At 33.3% G+C, this 15,650-nt stretch overlaps 11 non-coding genes across 11 annotated transcripts; 6 read left to right on the forward strand and 5 right to left on the reverse strand.

Annotated features, from left to right (window-relative positions):
- Positions 1 to 1,431: 1,431 nt before the first annotated feature.
- On the forward strand, positions 1,432 to 1,503 carry TRNAQ-CUG (transfer RNA glutamine (anticodon CUG)). The gene has a single exon. It is a non-coding gene; the product is annotated as a tRNA-Gln (tRNA).
- Positions 1,504 to 2,328: 825 nt separating this feature from the next.
- TRNAQ-UUG (transfer RNA glutamine (anticodon UUG)) lies at positions 2,329 to 2,400 on the reverse strand. The gene has a single exon. It is a non-coding gene; the product is annotated as a tRNA-Gln (tRNA).
- A 1,548-nt stretch (positions 2,401 to 3,948) lies between these two features.
- Positions 3,949 to 4,020, forward strand: TRNAQ-CUG (transfer RNA glutamine (anticodon CUG)). The gene has a single exon. It is a non-coding gene; the product is annotated as a tRNA-Gln (tRNA).
- A 778-nt stretch (positions 4,021 to 4,798) lies between these two features.
- On the reverse strand, positions 4,799 to 4,870 carry TRNAQ-UUG (transfer RNA glutamine (anticodon UUG)). The gene has a single exon. It is a non-coding gene; the product is annotated as a tRNA-Gln (tRNA).
- A 1,547-nt stretch (positions 4,871 to 6,417) lies between these two features.
- Positions 6,418 to 6,489, forward strand: TRNAQ-CUG (transfer RNA glutamine (anticodon CUG)). Its single transcript has one exon. It is a non-coding gene; the product is annotated as a tRNA-Gln (tRNA).
- Positions 6,490 to 7,314: 825 nt separating this feature from the next.
- On the reverse strand, positions 7,315 to 7,386 carry TRNAQ-UUG (transfer RNA glutamine (anticodon UUG)). The gene has a single exon. It is a non-coding gene; the product is annotated as a tRNA-Gln (tRNA).
- A 1,548-nt stretch (positions 7,387 to 8,934) lies between these two features.
- On the forward strand, positions 8,935 to 9,006 carry TRNAQ-CUG (transfer RNA glutamine (anticodon CUG)). The gene has a single exon. It is a non-coding gene; the product is annotated as a tRNA-Gln (tRNA).
- Positions 9,007 to 9,784: 778 nt separating this feature from the next.
- Positions 9,785 to 9,856, reverse strand: TRNAQ-UUG (transfer RNA glutamine (anticodon UUG)). Its single transcript has one exon. It is a non-coding gene; the product is annotated as a tRNA-Gln (tRNA).
- A 1,547-nt stretch (positions 9,857 to 11,403) lies between these two features.
- On the forward strand, positions 11,404 to 11,475 carry TRNAQ-CUG (transfer RNA glutamine (anticodon CUG)). Its single transcript has one exon. It is a non-coding gene; the product is annotated as a tRNA-Gln (tRNA).
- Positions 11,476 to 13,920: 2,445 nt separating this feature from the next.
- Positions 13,921 to 13,992, forward strand: TRNAQ-CUG (transfer RNA glutamine (anticodon CUG)). The gene has a single exon. It is a non-coding gene; the product is annotated as a tRNA-Gln (tRNA).
- Positions 13,993 to 14,770: 778 nt separating this feature from the next.
- TRNAQ-UUG (transfer RNA glutamine (anticodon UUG)) lies at positions 14,771 to 14,842 on the reverse strand. The gene has a single exon. It is a non-coding gene; the product is annotated as a tRNA-Gln (tRNA).
- Positions 14,843 to 15,650: the final 808 nt, after the last annotated feature.

The following is a 15,650-nucleotide window of genomic DNA, read 5'->3' on the forward strand; positions in this document are numbered from 1 at the left end:
CCTATTGAACTATGTTAGGGAAGGATGTTGCACAAAGGACTCAAGTAACGCTATGACTCTGTTGAACAGTACTTTTTATGTGAGATAAGATTTTGCAATAAAAGATAAGATTCCCCCGTGAATGCAATCTCTTCTGCCAAAATGGAAAGCTCAACCTGGTACAGGTGGGTTGATGGTGTTATGCTTGTCAATCTGGACTCTGAAAACAGGGATCTAAGTACAAAGCTCAGTGGGACTTATCTAAACTTTACGATTTTTTTTCCATTCAGTTCTTAGAAGTATTAATTGGAAAAACATCTCATTACTTATAAACTTGTACGTATCAACTTATATGTATGTATCTCCCTATATATCGCTATATGTCTATGTATTTTTATCGGAAAATATAAATATATACATTATAAAAATACGTATAATTAATAGAGGTGAAAATAATGAACAGTTGTTGCCTCTCCGCATTTGAAACATGAGCTTCTTCTCCTTCCTCTTCTATATGTCCTGAAATTGAGATAGTCACTTTTTAATCAATTTTGATCTAACAACATAGTTGATTTGTACAAAGCATATCATACGATCTGTGAATAATTCTAAAAAAGAAAATTAGATCAGTACCTTTGAGGCCTCCAAGCAAAAGCTTATATTTCATGATTGCAGATCGACTGTTGAAAATCAGCATGAGAAATGTTTTATTTCACAATTTCCATACTAATATACAAAAAACATTTGTACTATCTGAATGATACCGTCATTGTGGTTCTCTAGGTTTGATTAAGAACACATCTCTTTCAGAATGTGCTATATTCGCCTTATCAATAGTGTGGAAATCTTCAAAAAGGAATGCTGGGAATCAGCCCTCTGAAATGCATTTGAGAAAAACAGGATAGGATTTTGTAATGTCGCACTATTTTGTGTAGGAATCTGATGTAAAAGTATTATGAAGTTCGTATTTCTGTAACTTGTTCAAGCTGTTGGACATTTTGAAAGGAGTCAACATTTGTCTCTTTCAACGTACTGGTATTGGATTGGAGCTATCAATAACAAAAGATGACAGAAATGTAAAAGGTCGAGATTAGTAAAATAGTACCTCAAAGAATTGGACTGGTACCTTTGCATGCAAAGTCCAAAGTGCCAACCGTTGCTCTTTGGAGCCACCCATGTGAGAGACAGAGAAATGGATGTAGTAGTTTGGAAATGTAGAATGTTTTAATATTCTTCAGTCAAATATGATCATTATGTTGTAAATTGCATGTCCTGATAAACGTTTGCACATTTAACACTGTTATGGAGAATGTAGCTGAAAAGAATCAAATCACATTGTAGCTCTTTACACTATGAGCATTCAACTGAGTTATCTTTTCATCAATGTAAGAAAAGCCCCTGCACTGATGCGCTCTCTTTTGTCTCAATGGAAAAATCCCTCATGTATGGCAGGGTTCCATGGTGTAATGGTTAGCACTCTGGACTCTGAATCCAGCGATCCGAGTTCAAATCTCGGTGGGACCTGCTTGAATTATGAGATTTAATATTTCACTAATTTCTTAGAATTTGGACTTGGAAAAACATAACGTCAAAGTTTTATACTGAAACTTATCAACGTATAAGTATGTATCTATGTACAGATGGCTATATCCATCTAGATAGCGATAATACAATATAAAGAAATGAATTATTCATAAACATAAGTACTGAAGCTGAAAACTAAAAACTGTTCTTTCCCATCCACAATTTAAGCAAGAGGTTCTTTTCCTTTCTCATCTTTATGATCAGTAATAAGATAGTTAATTTTGCTGATTTCTTATCTGACAACATTCTTAACTTACACATTGCATTTAATTGTGAATTTCTTTGAAAGAGGAATTCAGATTAATACATTTGACATGTCTTTCGAAAGATTCTACTTTGTGGTTATGGATCTACTTTAGAAAAACAGAGTGTAAATATCTGTGTGTCTTAATTTCAAGATTGTTATTTAAAAGTTCATCTCTTCTGTCCCCAAAATACACAATTTGATTCCTCAAGTTTTCTTTTAATGAAGGCTTTCCAATTTAAAAAGTTCCTTGTTCCCCTTATCAATAACAGTAAGATTTAAACAAGTAATATCTTGCATCAGCTTCTTGTGATGAGTTGAGAAAACAGAGTCAGCTCACAAAATGTCTCATTATTTTGAGCCATTTTATTTCCATGTTTTCTAAAAGTTCTATCATTTGCTCACATCAAATAGACTTTAAAAATACAATCAATAAATTAATGTTTCACTCTACCCGTGTTAGATTTATGATATTTATGAATACACTTGACAGAAAAAGATTTGGTCATAAGTCATGAAAGTGGTCCCACCGAGATTTGATCTCGGATCCTTGGATTCAAAGTCCAAAGTGCTAACCATTACACCATGGAACCTCCCATGTAACAGGGGAGCAAATTGCTGCAGCAATGTGGACATTTCAAATTTTTTATTTTCTACAGTCAAAGACAAACAGAATTACATAACTTTTCTATTCTGTTCAACTTTTGCCTATTGAACTATGTTAGGGAAGGATGTTGCACAAAGGACTCAAGTAACGCTATGACTCTGTTGAACAGTACTTTTTATGTGAGATACGATTTTGCAATAAAAGATAAGATTCCCCCGTGAATGCAATCTCTTCTGCCAAAATGGAAAGCTCAACCTGGTACAGGTGGGTTGATGGTGTTATGCTTGTCAATCTGGACTCTGAAAACAGGGATCTAAGTACAAAGCTCAGTGGGACTTATCTAAACTTTACGATTTTTTTTCCATTCAGTTCTTAGAAGTATTAATTGGAAAAACATCTCATTTACTTATAAACTTGTACGTATCAACTTATATGTATGTATCTCCCTATATATCGCTATATGTCTATGTATTTTTATCGGAAAATATAAATATATACATTATAAAAATACGTATAATTAATAGAGGTGAAAATAATGAACAGTTGTTGCCTCTCCGCATTTGAAACATGAGCTTCTTCTCCTTCCTCTTCTATATGTCCTGAAATTGAGATAGTCACTTTTTAATCAATTTTGACCTAACAGCATAGTTGATTTGTACAAAGCATATCATACGATCTGTGAATAATTCTAAAAAAAGAAAATTAGATCAGTACCTTTGAGGCCTCCAAGCAAAAGCTTATATTTCATGATTGCAGATCGACTGTTGAAAATCAGCATGAGAAATGTTTTATTTCACAATTTCCATACTAATATACAAAAAACATTTGTACTATCTGAATGATACCGTCATTGTGGTTCTCTAGGTTTGATTTAAGAACACATCTCTTTCAAAATGTGCTATATTCGCCTTATCAATAGTGTAGAAATCTTCAAAAAGGAATGCTGGGAATCAGCCCTCTGAAATGCATTTGAGAAAAACAGGATAGGATTTTGTAATGTCGCACTATTTTGTGTAGGAATCTGATGTAAAAGTATTATAAAGTTCGTATTTCTGTAACTTGTTCAAGCTGTTGGACATTTTGAAAGGAGTCAACATTTGTCTCGTTCAACCTACTGGTATTGGATTGGAGCTATCAATAACAAAAGATGACAGAAATGTAAAAGGTTGAGATTAGTAAAATAGTACCTCAAAGAATTGGACTGGTACCTTTGCATGCAAAGTCCAAAGTGCCAACCGTTGCTCTTTGGAGCCACCCATGTTAGAGACAGAGAAATGGATGTAGTAGTTTGGAAATGTAGAATGTTTTAATATTCTTCAGTCAAATATGATCATTATTTTGTAAATTGCATGTCCTGATAAACGTTTGCACATTTAACACTGTTATGGAGAATGTAGCTGAAAAGAATCAAATCACATTGTAGCTCTTTACACTATGAGCATTCAACTGAGTTATCTTTTCATCAATGTAAGAAAAGCCCCTGCACTGATGCGCTCTCTTTTGTCTCAATGGAAAAATCCCTCATGTATGGCAGGGTTCCATGGTGTAATGGTTAGCACTCTGGACTCTGAATCCAGCGATCCGAGTTCAAATCTCGGTGGGACCTGCTTGAATTATGAGATTTAATATTTCACTAATTTCTTAGAATTTGGACTTGGAAAAACATAACGTCAAAGTTTTATACTGTAACTTATCAACGTATAAGTATGTATCTATGTACAGATGGCTATATCCATCTAGATAGCGATAATACAATATAAAGAAATGAAAAATTCATAAACATAAGTACTGAAGCTGAAAACTAAAAACTGTTCTTTCCCATCCACAATTTAAGCAAGAGGTTCTTTTCCTTTCTCATCTTTATGATCAGTAATAAGATAGTTAATTTTGCTGATTTCTTATCTGACAACATTCTTAACTTACACAGTGCATTTAATTGTGAATTTCTTTGAAAGAGGAATTCAGATTAATACATTTGACATGTCTTTCGAAAGATTCTACTTTGTGGTTATGGATCTACTTTAGAAAAACAGAGTGTAAATATCTGTGTGTCTTAATTTCAAGATTGTTATTTAAAAGTTCATCTCTTCTGTCCCCAAAATACACAATTTGATTCCTCAAGTTTTCTTTTAATGAAGGCTTTCCAATTAAAAAAGTTCCTTGTTCCCCTTATCAATAACAGTAGAAAACAGAGTCAGCTCACAAAATGTCTCATTATTTTGAGCCATTTTATTTCCATGTTTTCTAAAAGTTCTATCATTTGCTCACATCAAATAGACTTTAAAAATACAATCAATAAATTAATGTTTCACTCTACCCGTGTTAGATTTATGATATTTATGAATACACTTGACAGAAAAAGATTTGGTCATAAGTCATGAAAGTGGTCCCACCGAGATTTGAACTCGGATCCTTGGATTCAAAGTCCAAAGTGCTAACCATTACACCATGGAACCTCCCATGTGACAGGGGAGCAAATTGCTGCAGCAATGTGGACATTTCAAATTTTTTATTTTCTACAGTCAAAGACAAACAGAATTACATAACTTTTCTATTCTGTTCAACTTTTGCCTATTGAACTATGTTAGGGAAGGATGTTGCACAAAGGACTCAAGTAACGCTATGACTCTGTTGAACAGTACTTTTTATGTGAGATACGATTTTGCAATAAAAGATAAGATTCCCCCGTGAATGCAATCTCTTCTGCCAAAATGGAAAGCTCAACCTGGTACAGGTGGGTTGATGGTGTTATGCTTGTCAATCTGGACTCTGAAAACAGGGATCTAAGTACAAAGCTCAGTGGGACTTATCTAAACTTTACGATTTTTTTTCCATTCAGTTCTTAGAAGTATTAATTGGAAAAACATCTCATTTACTTATAAACTTGTACGTATCAACTTATATGTATGTATCTCCCTATATATCGCTATATGTCTATGTATTTTTATCGGAAAATATAAATATATACATTATAAAAATACGTATAATTAATAGAGGTGAAAATAATGAACAGTTGTTGCCTCTCCGCATTTGAAACATGAGCTTCTTCTCCTTCCTCTTCTATATGTCCTGAAATTGAGATAGTCACTTTTTAATCAATTTTGATCTAACAACATAGTTGATTTGTACAAAGCATATCATACGATCTGTGAATAATTCTAAAAAAGAAAATTAGATCAGTACCTTTGAGGCCTCCAAGCAAAAGCTTATATTTCATGATTGCAGATCGACTGTTGAAAATCAGCATGAGAAATGTTTTATTTCACAATTTCCATACTAATATACAAAAAACATTTGTACTATCTGAATGATACCGTCATTGTGGTTCTCTAGGTTTGATTTAAGAACACATCTCTTTCAGAATGTGCTATATTCGCCTTATCAATAGTGTGGAAATCTTCAAAAAGGAATGCTGGGAATCAGCCCTCTGAAATGCATTTGAGAAAAACAGGATAGGATTTTGTAATGTCGCACTATTTTGTGTAGGAATCTGATGTAAAAGTATTATGAAGTTCGTATTTCTGTAACTTGTTCAAGCTGTTGGACATTTTGAAAGGAGTCAACATTTGTCTCTTTCAACGTACTGGTATTGGATTGGAGCTATCAATAACAAAAGATGACAGAAATGTAAAAGGTCGAGATTAGTAAAATAGTACCTCAAAGAATTGGACTGGTACCTTTGCATGCAAAGTCCAAAGTGCCAACCGTTGCTCTTTGGAGCCACCCATGTGAGAGACAGAGAAATGGATGTAGTAGTTTGGAAATGTAGAATGTTTTAATATTCTTCAGTCAAATATGATCATTATGTTGTAAATTGCATGTCCTGATAAACGTTTGCACATTTAACACTGTTATGGAGAATGTAGCTGAAAAGAATCAAATCACATTGTAGCTCTTTACACTATGAGCATTCAACTGAGTTATCTTTTCATCAATGTAAGAAAAGCCCCTGCACTGATGCGCTCTCTTTTGTCTCAATGGAAAAATCCCTCATGTATGGCAGGGTTCCATGGTGTAATGGTTAGCACTCTGGACTCTGAATCCAGCGATCCGAGTTCAAATCTCGGTGGGACCTGCTTGAATTATGAGATTTAATATTTCACTAATTTCTTAGAATTTGGACTTGGAAAAACATAACGTCAAAGTTTTATACTGAAACTTATCAACGTATAAGTATGTATCTATGTACAGATGGCTATATCCATCTAGATAGCGATAATACAATATAAAGAAATGAATTATTCATAAACATAAGTACTGAAGCTGAAAACTAAAAACTGTTCTTTCCCATCCACAATTTAAGCAAGAGGTTCTTTTCCTTTCTCATCTTTATGATCAGTAATAAGATAGTTAATTTTGCTGATTTCTTATCTGACAACATTCTTAACTTACACATTGCATTTAATTGTGAATTTCTTTGAAAGAGGAATTCAGATTAATACATTTGACATGTCTTTCGAAAGATTCTACTTTGTGGTTATGGATCTACTTTAGAAAAACAGAGTGTAAATATCTGTGTGTCTTAATTTCAAGATTGTTATTTAAAAGTTCATCTCTTCTGTCCCCAAAATACACAATTTGATTCCTCAAGTTTTCTTTTAATGAAGGCTTTCCAATTTAAAAAGTTCCTTGTTCCCCTTATCAATAACAGTAAGATTTAAACAAGTAATATCTTGCATCAGCTTCTTGTGATGAGTTGAGAAAACAGAGTCAGCTCACAAAATGTCTCATTATTTTGAGCCATTTTATTTCCATGTTTTCTAAAAGTTCTATCATTTGCTCACATCAAATAGACTTTAAAAATACAATCAATAAATTAATGTTTCACTCTACCCGTGTTAGATTTATGATATTTATGAATACACTTGACAGAAAAAGATTTGGTCATAAGTCATGAAAGTGGTCCCACCGAGATTTGATCTCGGATCCTTGGATTCAAAGTCCAAAGTGCTAACCATTACACCATGGAACCTCCCATGTAACAGGGGAGCAAATTGCTGCAGCAATGTGGACATTTCAAATTTTTTATTTTCTACAGTCAAAGACAAACAGAATTACATAACTTTTCTATTCTGTTCAACTTTTGCCTATTGAACTATGTTAGGGAAGGATGTTGCACAAAGGACTCAAGTAACGCTATGACTCTGTTGAACAGTACTTTTTATGTGAGATACGATTTTGCAATAAAAGATAAGATTCCCCCGTGAATGCAATCTCTTCTGCCAAAATGGAAAGCTCAACCTGGTACAGGTGGGTTGATGGTGTTATGCTTGTCAATCTGGACTCTGAAAACAGGGATCTAAGTACAAAGCTCAGTGGGACTTATCTAAACTTTACGATTTTTTTTCCATTCAGTTCTTAGAAGTATTAATTGGAAAAACATCTCATTTACTTATAAACTTGTACGTATCAACTTATATGTATGTATCTCCCTATATATCGCTATATGTCTATGTATTTTTATCGGAAAATATAAATATATACATTATAAAAATACGTATAATTAATAGAGGTGAAAATAATGAACAGTTGTTGCCTCTCCGCATTTGAAACATGAGCTTCTTCTCCTTCCTCTTCTATATGTCCTGAAATTGAGATAGTCACTTTTTAATCAATTTTGACCTAACAGCATAGTTGATTTGTACAAAGCATATCATACGATCTGTGAATAATTCTAAAAAAAGAAAATTAGATCAGTACCTTTGAGGCCTCCAAGCAAAAGCTTATATTTCATGATTGCAGATCGACTGTTGAAAATCAGCATGAGAAATGTTTTATTTCACAATTTCCATACTAATATACAAAAAACATTTGTACTATCTGAATGATACCGTCATTGTGGTTCTCTAGGTTTGATTTAAGAACACATCTCTTTCAAAATGTGCTATATTCGCCTTATCAATAGTGTAGAAATCTTCAAAAAGGAATGCTGGGAATCAGCCCTCTGAAATGCATTTGAGAAAAACAGGATAGGATTTTGTAATGTCGCACTATTTTGTGTAGGAATCTGATGTAAAAGTATTATAAAGTTCGTATTTCTGTAACTTGTTCAAGCTGTTGGACATTTTGAAAGGAGTCAACATTTGTCTCGTTCAACCTACTGGTATTGGATTGGAGCTATCAATAACAAAAGATGACAGAAATGTAAAAGGTTGAGATTAGTAAAATAGTACCTCAAAGAATTGGACTGGTACCTTTGCATGCAAAGTCCAAAGTGCCAACCGTTGCTCTTTGGAGCCACCCATGTTAGAGACAGAGAAATGGATGTAGTAGTTTGGAAATGTAGAATGTTTTAATATTCTTCAGTCAAATATGATCATTATTTTGTAAATTGCATGTCCTGATAAACGTTTGCACATTTAACACTGTTATGGAGAATGTAGCTGAAAAGAATCAAATCACATTGTAGCTCTTTACACTATGAGCATTCAACTGAGTTATCTTTTCATCAATGTAAGAAAAGCCCCTGCACTGATGCGCTCTCTTTTGTCTCAATGGAAAAATCCCTCATGTATGGCAGGGTTCCATGGTGTAATGGTTAGCACTCTGGACTCTGAATCCAGCGATCCGAGTTCAAATCTCGGTGGGACCTGCTTGAATTATGAGATTTAATATTTCACTAATTTCTTAGAATTTGGACTTGGAAAAACATAACGTCAAAGTTTTATACTGTAACTTATCAACGTATAAGTATGTATCTATGTACAGATGGCTATATCCATCTAGATAGCGATAATACAATATAAAGAAATGAAAAATTCATAAACATAAGTACTGAAGCTGAAAACTAAAAACTGTTCTTTCCCATCCACAATTTAAGCAAGAGGTTCTTTTCCTTTCTCATCTTTATGATCAGTAATAAGATAGTTAATTTTGCTGATTTCTTATCTGACAACATTCTTAACTTACACAGTGCATTTAATTGTGAATTTCTTTGAAAGAGGAATTCAGATTAATACATTTGACATGTCTTTCGAAAGATTCTACTTTGTGGTTATGGATCTACTTTAGAAAAACAGAGTGTAAATATCTGTGTGTCTTAATTTCAAGATTGTTATTTAAAAGTTCATCTCTTCTGTCCCCAAAATACACAATTTGATTCCTCAAGTTTTCTTTTAATGAAGGCTTTCCAATTAAAAAAGTTCCTTGTTCCCCTTATCAATAACAGTAGAAAACAGAGTCAGCTCACAAAATGTCTCATTATTTTGAGCCATTTTATTTCCATGTTTTCTAAAAGTTCTATCATTTGCTCACATCAAATAGACTTTAAAAATACAATCAATAAATTAATGTTTCACTCTACCCGTGTTAGATTTATGATATTTATGAATACACTTGACAGAAAAAGATTTGGTCATAAGTCATGAAAGTGGTCCCACCGAGATTTGAACTCGGATCCTTGGATTCAAAGTCCAAAGTGCTAACCATTACACCATGGAACCTCCCATGTGACAGGGGAGCAAATTGCTGCAGCAATGTGGACATTTCAAATTTTTTATTTTCTACAGTCAAAGACAAACAGAATTACATAACTTTTCTATTCTGTTCAACTTTTGCCTATTGAACTATGTTAGGGAAGGATGTTGCACAAAGGACTCAAGTAACGCTATGACTCTGTTGAACAGTACTTTTTATGTGAGATACGATTTTGCAATAAAAGATAAGATTCCCCCGTGAATGCAATCTCTTCTGCCAAAATGGAAAGCTCAACCTGGTACAGGTGGGTTGATGGTGTTATGCTTGTCAATCTGGACTCTGAAAACAGGGATCTAAGTACAAAGCTCAGTGGGACTTATCTAAACTTTACGATTTTTTTTCCATTCAGTTCTTAGAAGTATTAATTGGAAAAACATCTCATTTACTTATAAACTTGTACGTATCAACTTATATGTATGTATCTCCCTATATATCGCTATATGTCTATGTATTTTTATCGGAAAATATAAATATATACATTATAAAAATACGTATAATTAATAGAGGTGAAAATAATGAACAGTTGTTGCCTCTCCGCATTTGAAACATGAGCTTCTTCTCCTTCCTCTTCTATATGTCCTGAAATTGAGATAGTCACTTTTTAATCAATTTTGATCTAACAACATAGTTGATTTGTACAAAGCATATCATACGATCTGTGAATAATTCTAAAAAAGAAAATTAGATCAGTACCTTTGAGGCCTCCAAGCAAAAGCTTATATTTCATGATTGCAGATCGACTGTTGAAAATCAGCATGAGAAATGTTTTATTTCACAATTTCCATACTAATATACAAAAAACATTTGTACTATCTGAATGATACCGTCATTGTGGTTCTCTAGGTTTGATTTAAGAACACATCTCTTTCAGAATGTGCTATATTCGCCTTATCAATAGTGTGGAAATCTTCAAAAAGGAATGCTGGGAATCAGCCCTCTGAAATGCATTTGAGAAAAACAGGATAGGATTTTGTAATGTCGCACTATTTTGTGTAGGAATCTGATGTAAAAGTATTATGAAGTTCGTATTTCTGTAACTTGTTCAAGCTGTTGGACATTTTGAAAGGAGTCAACATTTGTCTCTTTCAACGTACTGGTATTGGATTGGAGCTATCAATAACAAAAGATGACAGAAATGTAAAAGGTCGAGATTAGTAAAATAGTACCTCAAAGAATTGGACTGGTACCTTTGCATGCAAAGTCCAAAGTGCCAACCGTTGCTCTTTGGAGCCACCCATGTGAGAGACAGAGAAATGGATGTAGTAGTTTGGAAATGTAGAATGTTTTAATATTCTTCAGTCAAATATGATCATTATGTTGTAAATTGCATGTCCTGATAAACGTTTGCACATTTAACACTGTTATGGAGAATGTAGCTGAAAAGAATCAAATCACATTGTAGCTCTTTACACTATGAGCATTCAACTGAGTTATCTTTTCATCAATGTAAGAAAAGCCCCTGCACTGATGCGCTCTCTTTTGTCTCAATGGAAAAATCCCTCATGTATGGCAGGGTTCCATGGTGTAATGGTTAGCACTCTGGACTCTGAATCCAGCGATCCGAGTTCAAATCTCGGTGGGACCTGCTTGAATTATGAGATTTAATATTTCACTAATTTCTTAGAATTTGGACTTGGAAAAACATAACGTCAAAGTTTTATACTGAAACTTATCAACGTATAAGTATGTATCTATGTACAGATGGCTATATCCATCTAGATAGCGATAATACAATATAAAGAAATGAATTATTCATAAACATAAGTACTGAAGCTGAAAACTAAAAACTGTTCTTTCCCATCCACAATTTAAGCAAGAGGTTCTTTTCCTTTCTCATCTTTATGATCAGTAATAAGATAGTTAATTTTGCTGATTTCTTATCTGACAACATTCTTAACTTACACATTGCATTTAATTGTGAATTTCTTTGAAAGAGGAATTCAGATTAATACATTTGACATGTCTTTCGAAAGATTCTACTTTGTGGTTATGGATCTACTTTAGAAAAACAGAGTGTAAATATCTGTGTGTCTTAATTTCAAGATTGTTATTTAAAAGTTCATCTCTTCTGTCCCCAAAATACACAATTTGATTCCTCAAGTTTTCTTTTAATGAAGGCTTTCCAATTTAAAAAGTTCCTTGTTCCCCTTATCAATAACAGTAAGATTTAAACAAGTAATATCTTGCATCAGCTTCTTGTGATGAGTTGAGAAAACAGAGTCAGCTCACAAAATGTCTCATTATTTTGAGCCATTTTATTTCCATGTTTTCTAAAAGTTCTATCATTTGCTCACATCAAATAGACTTTAAAAATACAATCAATAAATTAATGTTTCACTCTACCCGTGTTAGATTTATGATATTTATGAATACACTTGACAGAAAAAGATTTGGTCATAAGTCATGAAAGTGGTCCCACCAAGATTTGATCTCGGATCCTTGGATTCAAAGTCCAAAGTGCTAACCATTACACCATGGAACCTCCCATGTAACAGGGGAGCAAATTGCTGCAGCAATGTGGACATTTCAAATTTTTTATTTTCTACAGTCAAAGACAAACAGAATTACATAACTTTTCTATTCTGTTCAACTTTTGCCTATTGAACTATGTTAGGGAAGGATGTTGCACAAAGGACTCAAGTAACGCTATGACTCTGTTGAACAGTACTTTTTATGTGAGATACGATTTTGCAATAAAAGATAAGATTCCCCCGTGAATGCAATCTCTTCTGCCAAAATGGAAAGCTCAACCTGGTACAGGTGGGTTGATGGTGTTATGCTTGTCAATCTGGACTCTGAAAACAGGGATCTAAGTACAAAGCTCAGTGGGACTTATCTAAACTTTACGATTTTTTTTCCATTCAGTTCTTAGAAGTATTAATTGGAAAAACATCTCATTTACTTATAAACTTGTACGTATCAACTTATATGTATGTATCTCCCTATATATCGCTATATGTCTATGTATTTTTATCGGAAAATATAAATATATACATTATAAAAATACGTATAATTAATAGAGGTGAAAATAATGAACAGTTGTTGCCTCTCCGCATTTGAAACATGAGCTTCTTCTCCTTCCTCTTCTATATGTCCTGAAATTGAGATAGTCACTTTTTAATCAATTTTGACCTAACAGCATAGTTGATTTGTACAAAGCATATCATACGATCTGTGAATAATTCTAAAAAAAGAAAATTAGATCAGTACCTTTGAGGCCTCCAAGCAAAAGCTTATATTTCATGATTGCAGATCGACTGTTGAAAATCAGCATGAGAAATGTTTTATTTCACAATTTCCATACTAATATACAAAAAACATTTGTACTATCTGAATGATACCGTCATTGTGGTTCTCTAGGTTTGATTTAAGAACACATCTCTTTCAAAATGTGCTATATTCGCCTTATCAATAGTGTAGAAATCTTCAAAAAGGAATGCTGGGAATCAGCCCTCTGAAATGCATTTGAGAAAAACAGGATAGGATTTTGTAATGTCGCACTATTTTGTGTAGGAATCTGATGTAAAAGTATTATAAAGTTCGTATTTCTGTAACTTGTTCAAGCTGTTGGACATTTTGAAAGGAGTCAACATTTGTCTCGTTCAACCTACTGGTATTGGATTGGAGCTATCAATAACAAAAGATGACAGAAATGTAAAAGGTTGAGATTAGTAAAATAGTACCTCAAAGAATTGGACTGGTACCTTTGCATGCAAAGTCCAAAGTGCCAACCGTTGCTCTTTGGAGCCACCCATGTTAGAGACAGAGAAATGGATGTAGTAGTTTGGAAATGTAGAATGTTTTAATATTCTTCAGTCAAATATGATCATTATTTTGTAAATTGCATGTCCTGATAAACGTTTGCACATTTAACACTGTTATGGAGAATGTAGCTGAAAAGAATCAAATCACATTGTAGCTCTTTACACTATGAGCATTCAACTGAGTTATCTTTTCATCAATGTAAGAAAAGCCCCTGCACTGATGCGCTCTCTTTTGTCTCAATGGAAAAATCCCTCATGTATGGCAGGGTTCCATGGTGTAATGGTTAGCACTCTGGACTCTGAATCCAGCGATCCGAGTTCAAATCTCGGTGGGACCTGCTTGAATTATGAGATTTAATATTTCACTAATTTCTTAGAATTTGGACTTGGAAAAACATAACGTCAAAGTTTTATACTGTAACTTATCAACGTATAAGTATGTATCTATGTACAGATGGCTATATCCATCTAGATAGCGATAATACAATATAAAGAAATGAAAAATTCATAAACATAAGTACTGAAGCTGAAAACTAAAAACTGTTCTTTCCCATCCACAATTTAAGCAAGAGGTTCTTTTCCTTTCTCATCTTTATGATCAGTAATAAGATAGTTAATTTTGCTGATTTCTTATCTGACAACATTCTTAACTTACACAGTGCATTTAATTGTGAATTTCTTTGAAAGAGGAATTCAGATTAATACATTTGACATGTCTTTCGAAAGATTCTACTTTGTGGTTATGGATCTACTTTAGAAAAACAGAGTGTAAATATCTGTGTGTCTTAATTTCAAGATTGTTATTTAAAAGTTCATCTCTTCTGTCCCCAAAATACACAATTTGATTCCTCAAGTTTTCTTTTAATGAAGGCTTTCCAATTAAAAAAGTTCCTTGTTCCCCTTATCAATAACAGTAGAAAACAGAGTCAGCTCACAAAATGTCTCATTATTTTGAGCCATTTTATTTCCATGTTTTCTAAAAGTTCTATCATTTGCTCACATCAAATAGACTTTAAAAATACAATCAATAAATTAATGTTTCACTCTACCCGTGTTAGATTTATGATATTTATGAATACACTTGACAGAAAAAGATTTGGTCATAAGTCATGAAAGTGGTCCCACCGAGATTTGAACTCGGATCCTTGGATTCAAAGTCCAAAGTGCTAACCATTACACCATGGAACCTCCCATGTGACAGGGGAGCAAATTGCTGCAGCAATGTGGACATTTCAAATTTTTTATTTTCTACAGTCAAAGACAAACAGAATTACATAACTTTTCTATTCTGTTCAACTTTTGCCTATTGAACTATGTTAGGGAAGGATGTTGCACAAAGGACTCAAGTAACGCTATGACTCTGTTGAACAGTACTTTTTATGTGAGATACGATTTTGCAATAAAAGATAAGATTCCCCCGTGAATGCAATCTCTTCTGCCAAAATGGAAAGCTCAACCTGGTACAGGTGGGTTGATGGTGTTATGCTTGTCAATCTGGACTCTGAAAACAGGGATCTAAGTACAAAGCTCAGTGGGACTTATCTAAACTTTACGATTTTTTTTCCATTCAGTTCTTAGAAGTATTAATTGGAAAAACATCTCATTTACTTATAAACTTGTACGTATCAACTTATATGTATGTATCTCCCTATATATCGCTATATGTCTATGTATTTTTATCGGAAAATATAAATATATACATTATAAAAATACGTATAATTAATAGAGGTGAAAATAATGAACAGTTGTTGCCTCTCCGCATTTGAAACATGAGCTTCTTCTCCTTCCTCTTCTATATGTCCTGAAATTGAGATAGTCACTTTTTAATCAATTTTGATCTAACAACATAGTTGATTTGTACAAAGCATATCATACGATCTGTGAATAATTCTAAAAAAGAAAATTAGATCAGTACCTTTGAGGCCTCCAAGCAAAAGCTTATATTTCATGATTGCAGATCGACTGTTGAAAATCAGCATGAGAAATGTTTTATTTC

This window comes from Lissotriton vulgaris, chromosome 4_1 (genome assembly GCF_964263255.1).
Source record: "Lissotriton vulgaris chromosome 4_1, aLisVul1.2, whole genome shotgun sequence".
In the NCBI taxonomy this organism is placed as follows: domain Eukaryota; kingdom Metazoa; phylum Chordata; class Amphibia; order Caudata; family Salamandridae; genus Lissotriton; species Lissotriton vulgaris.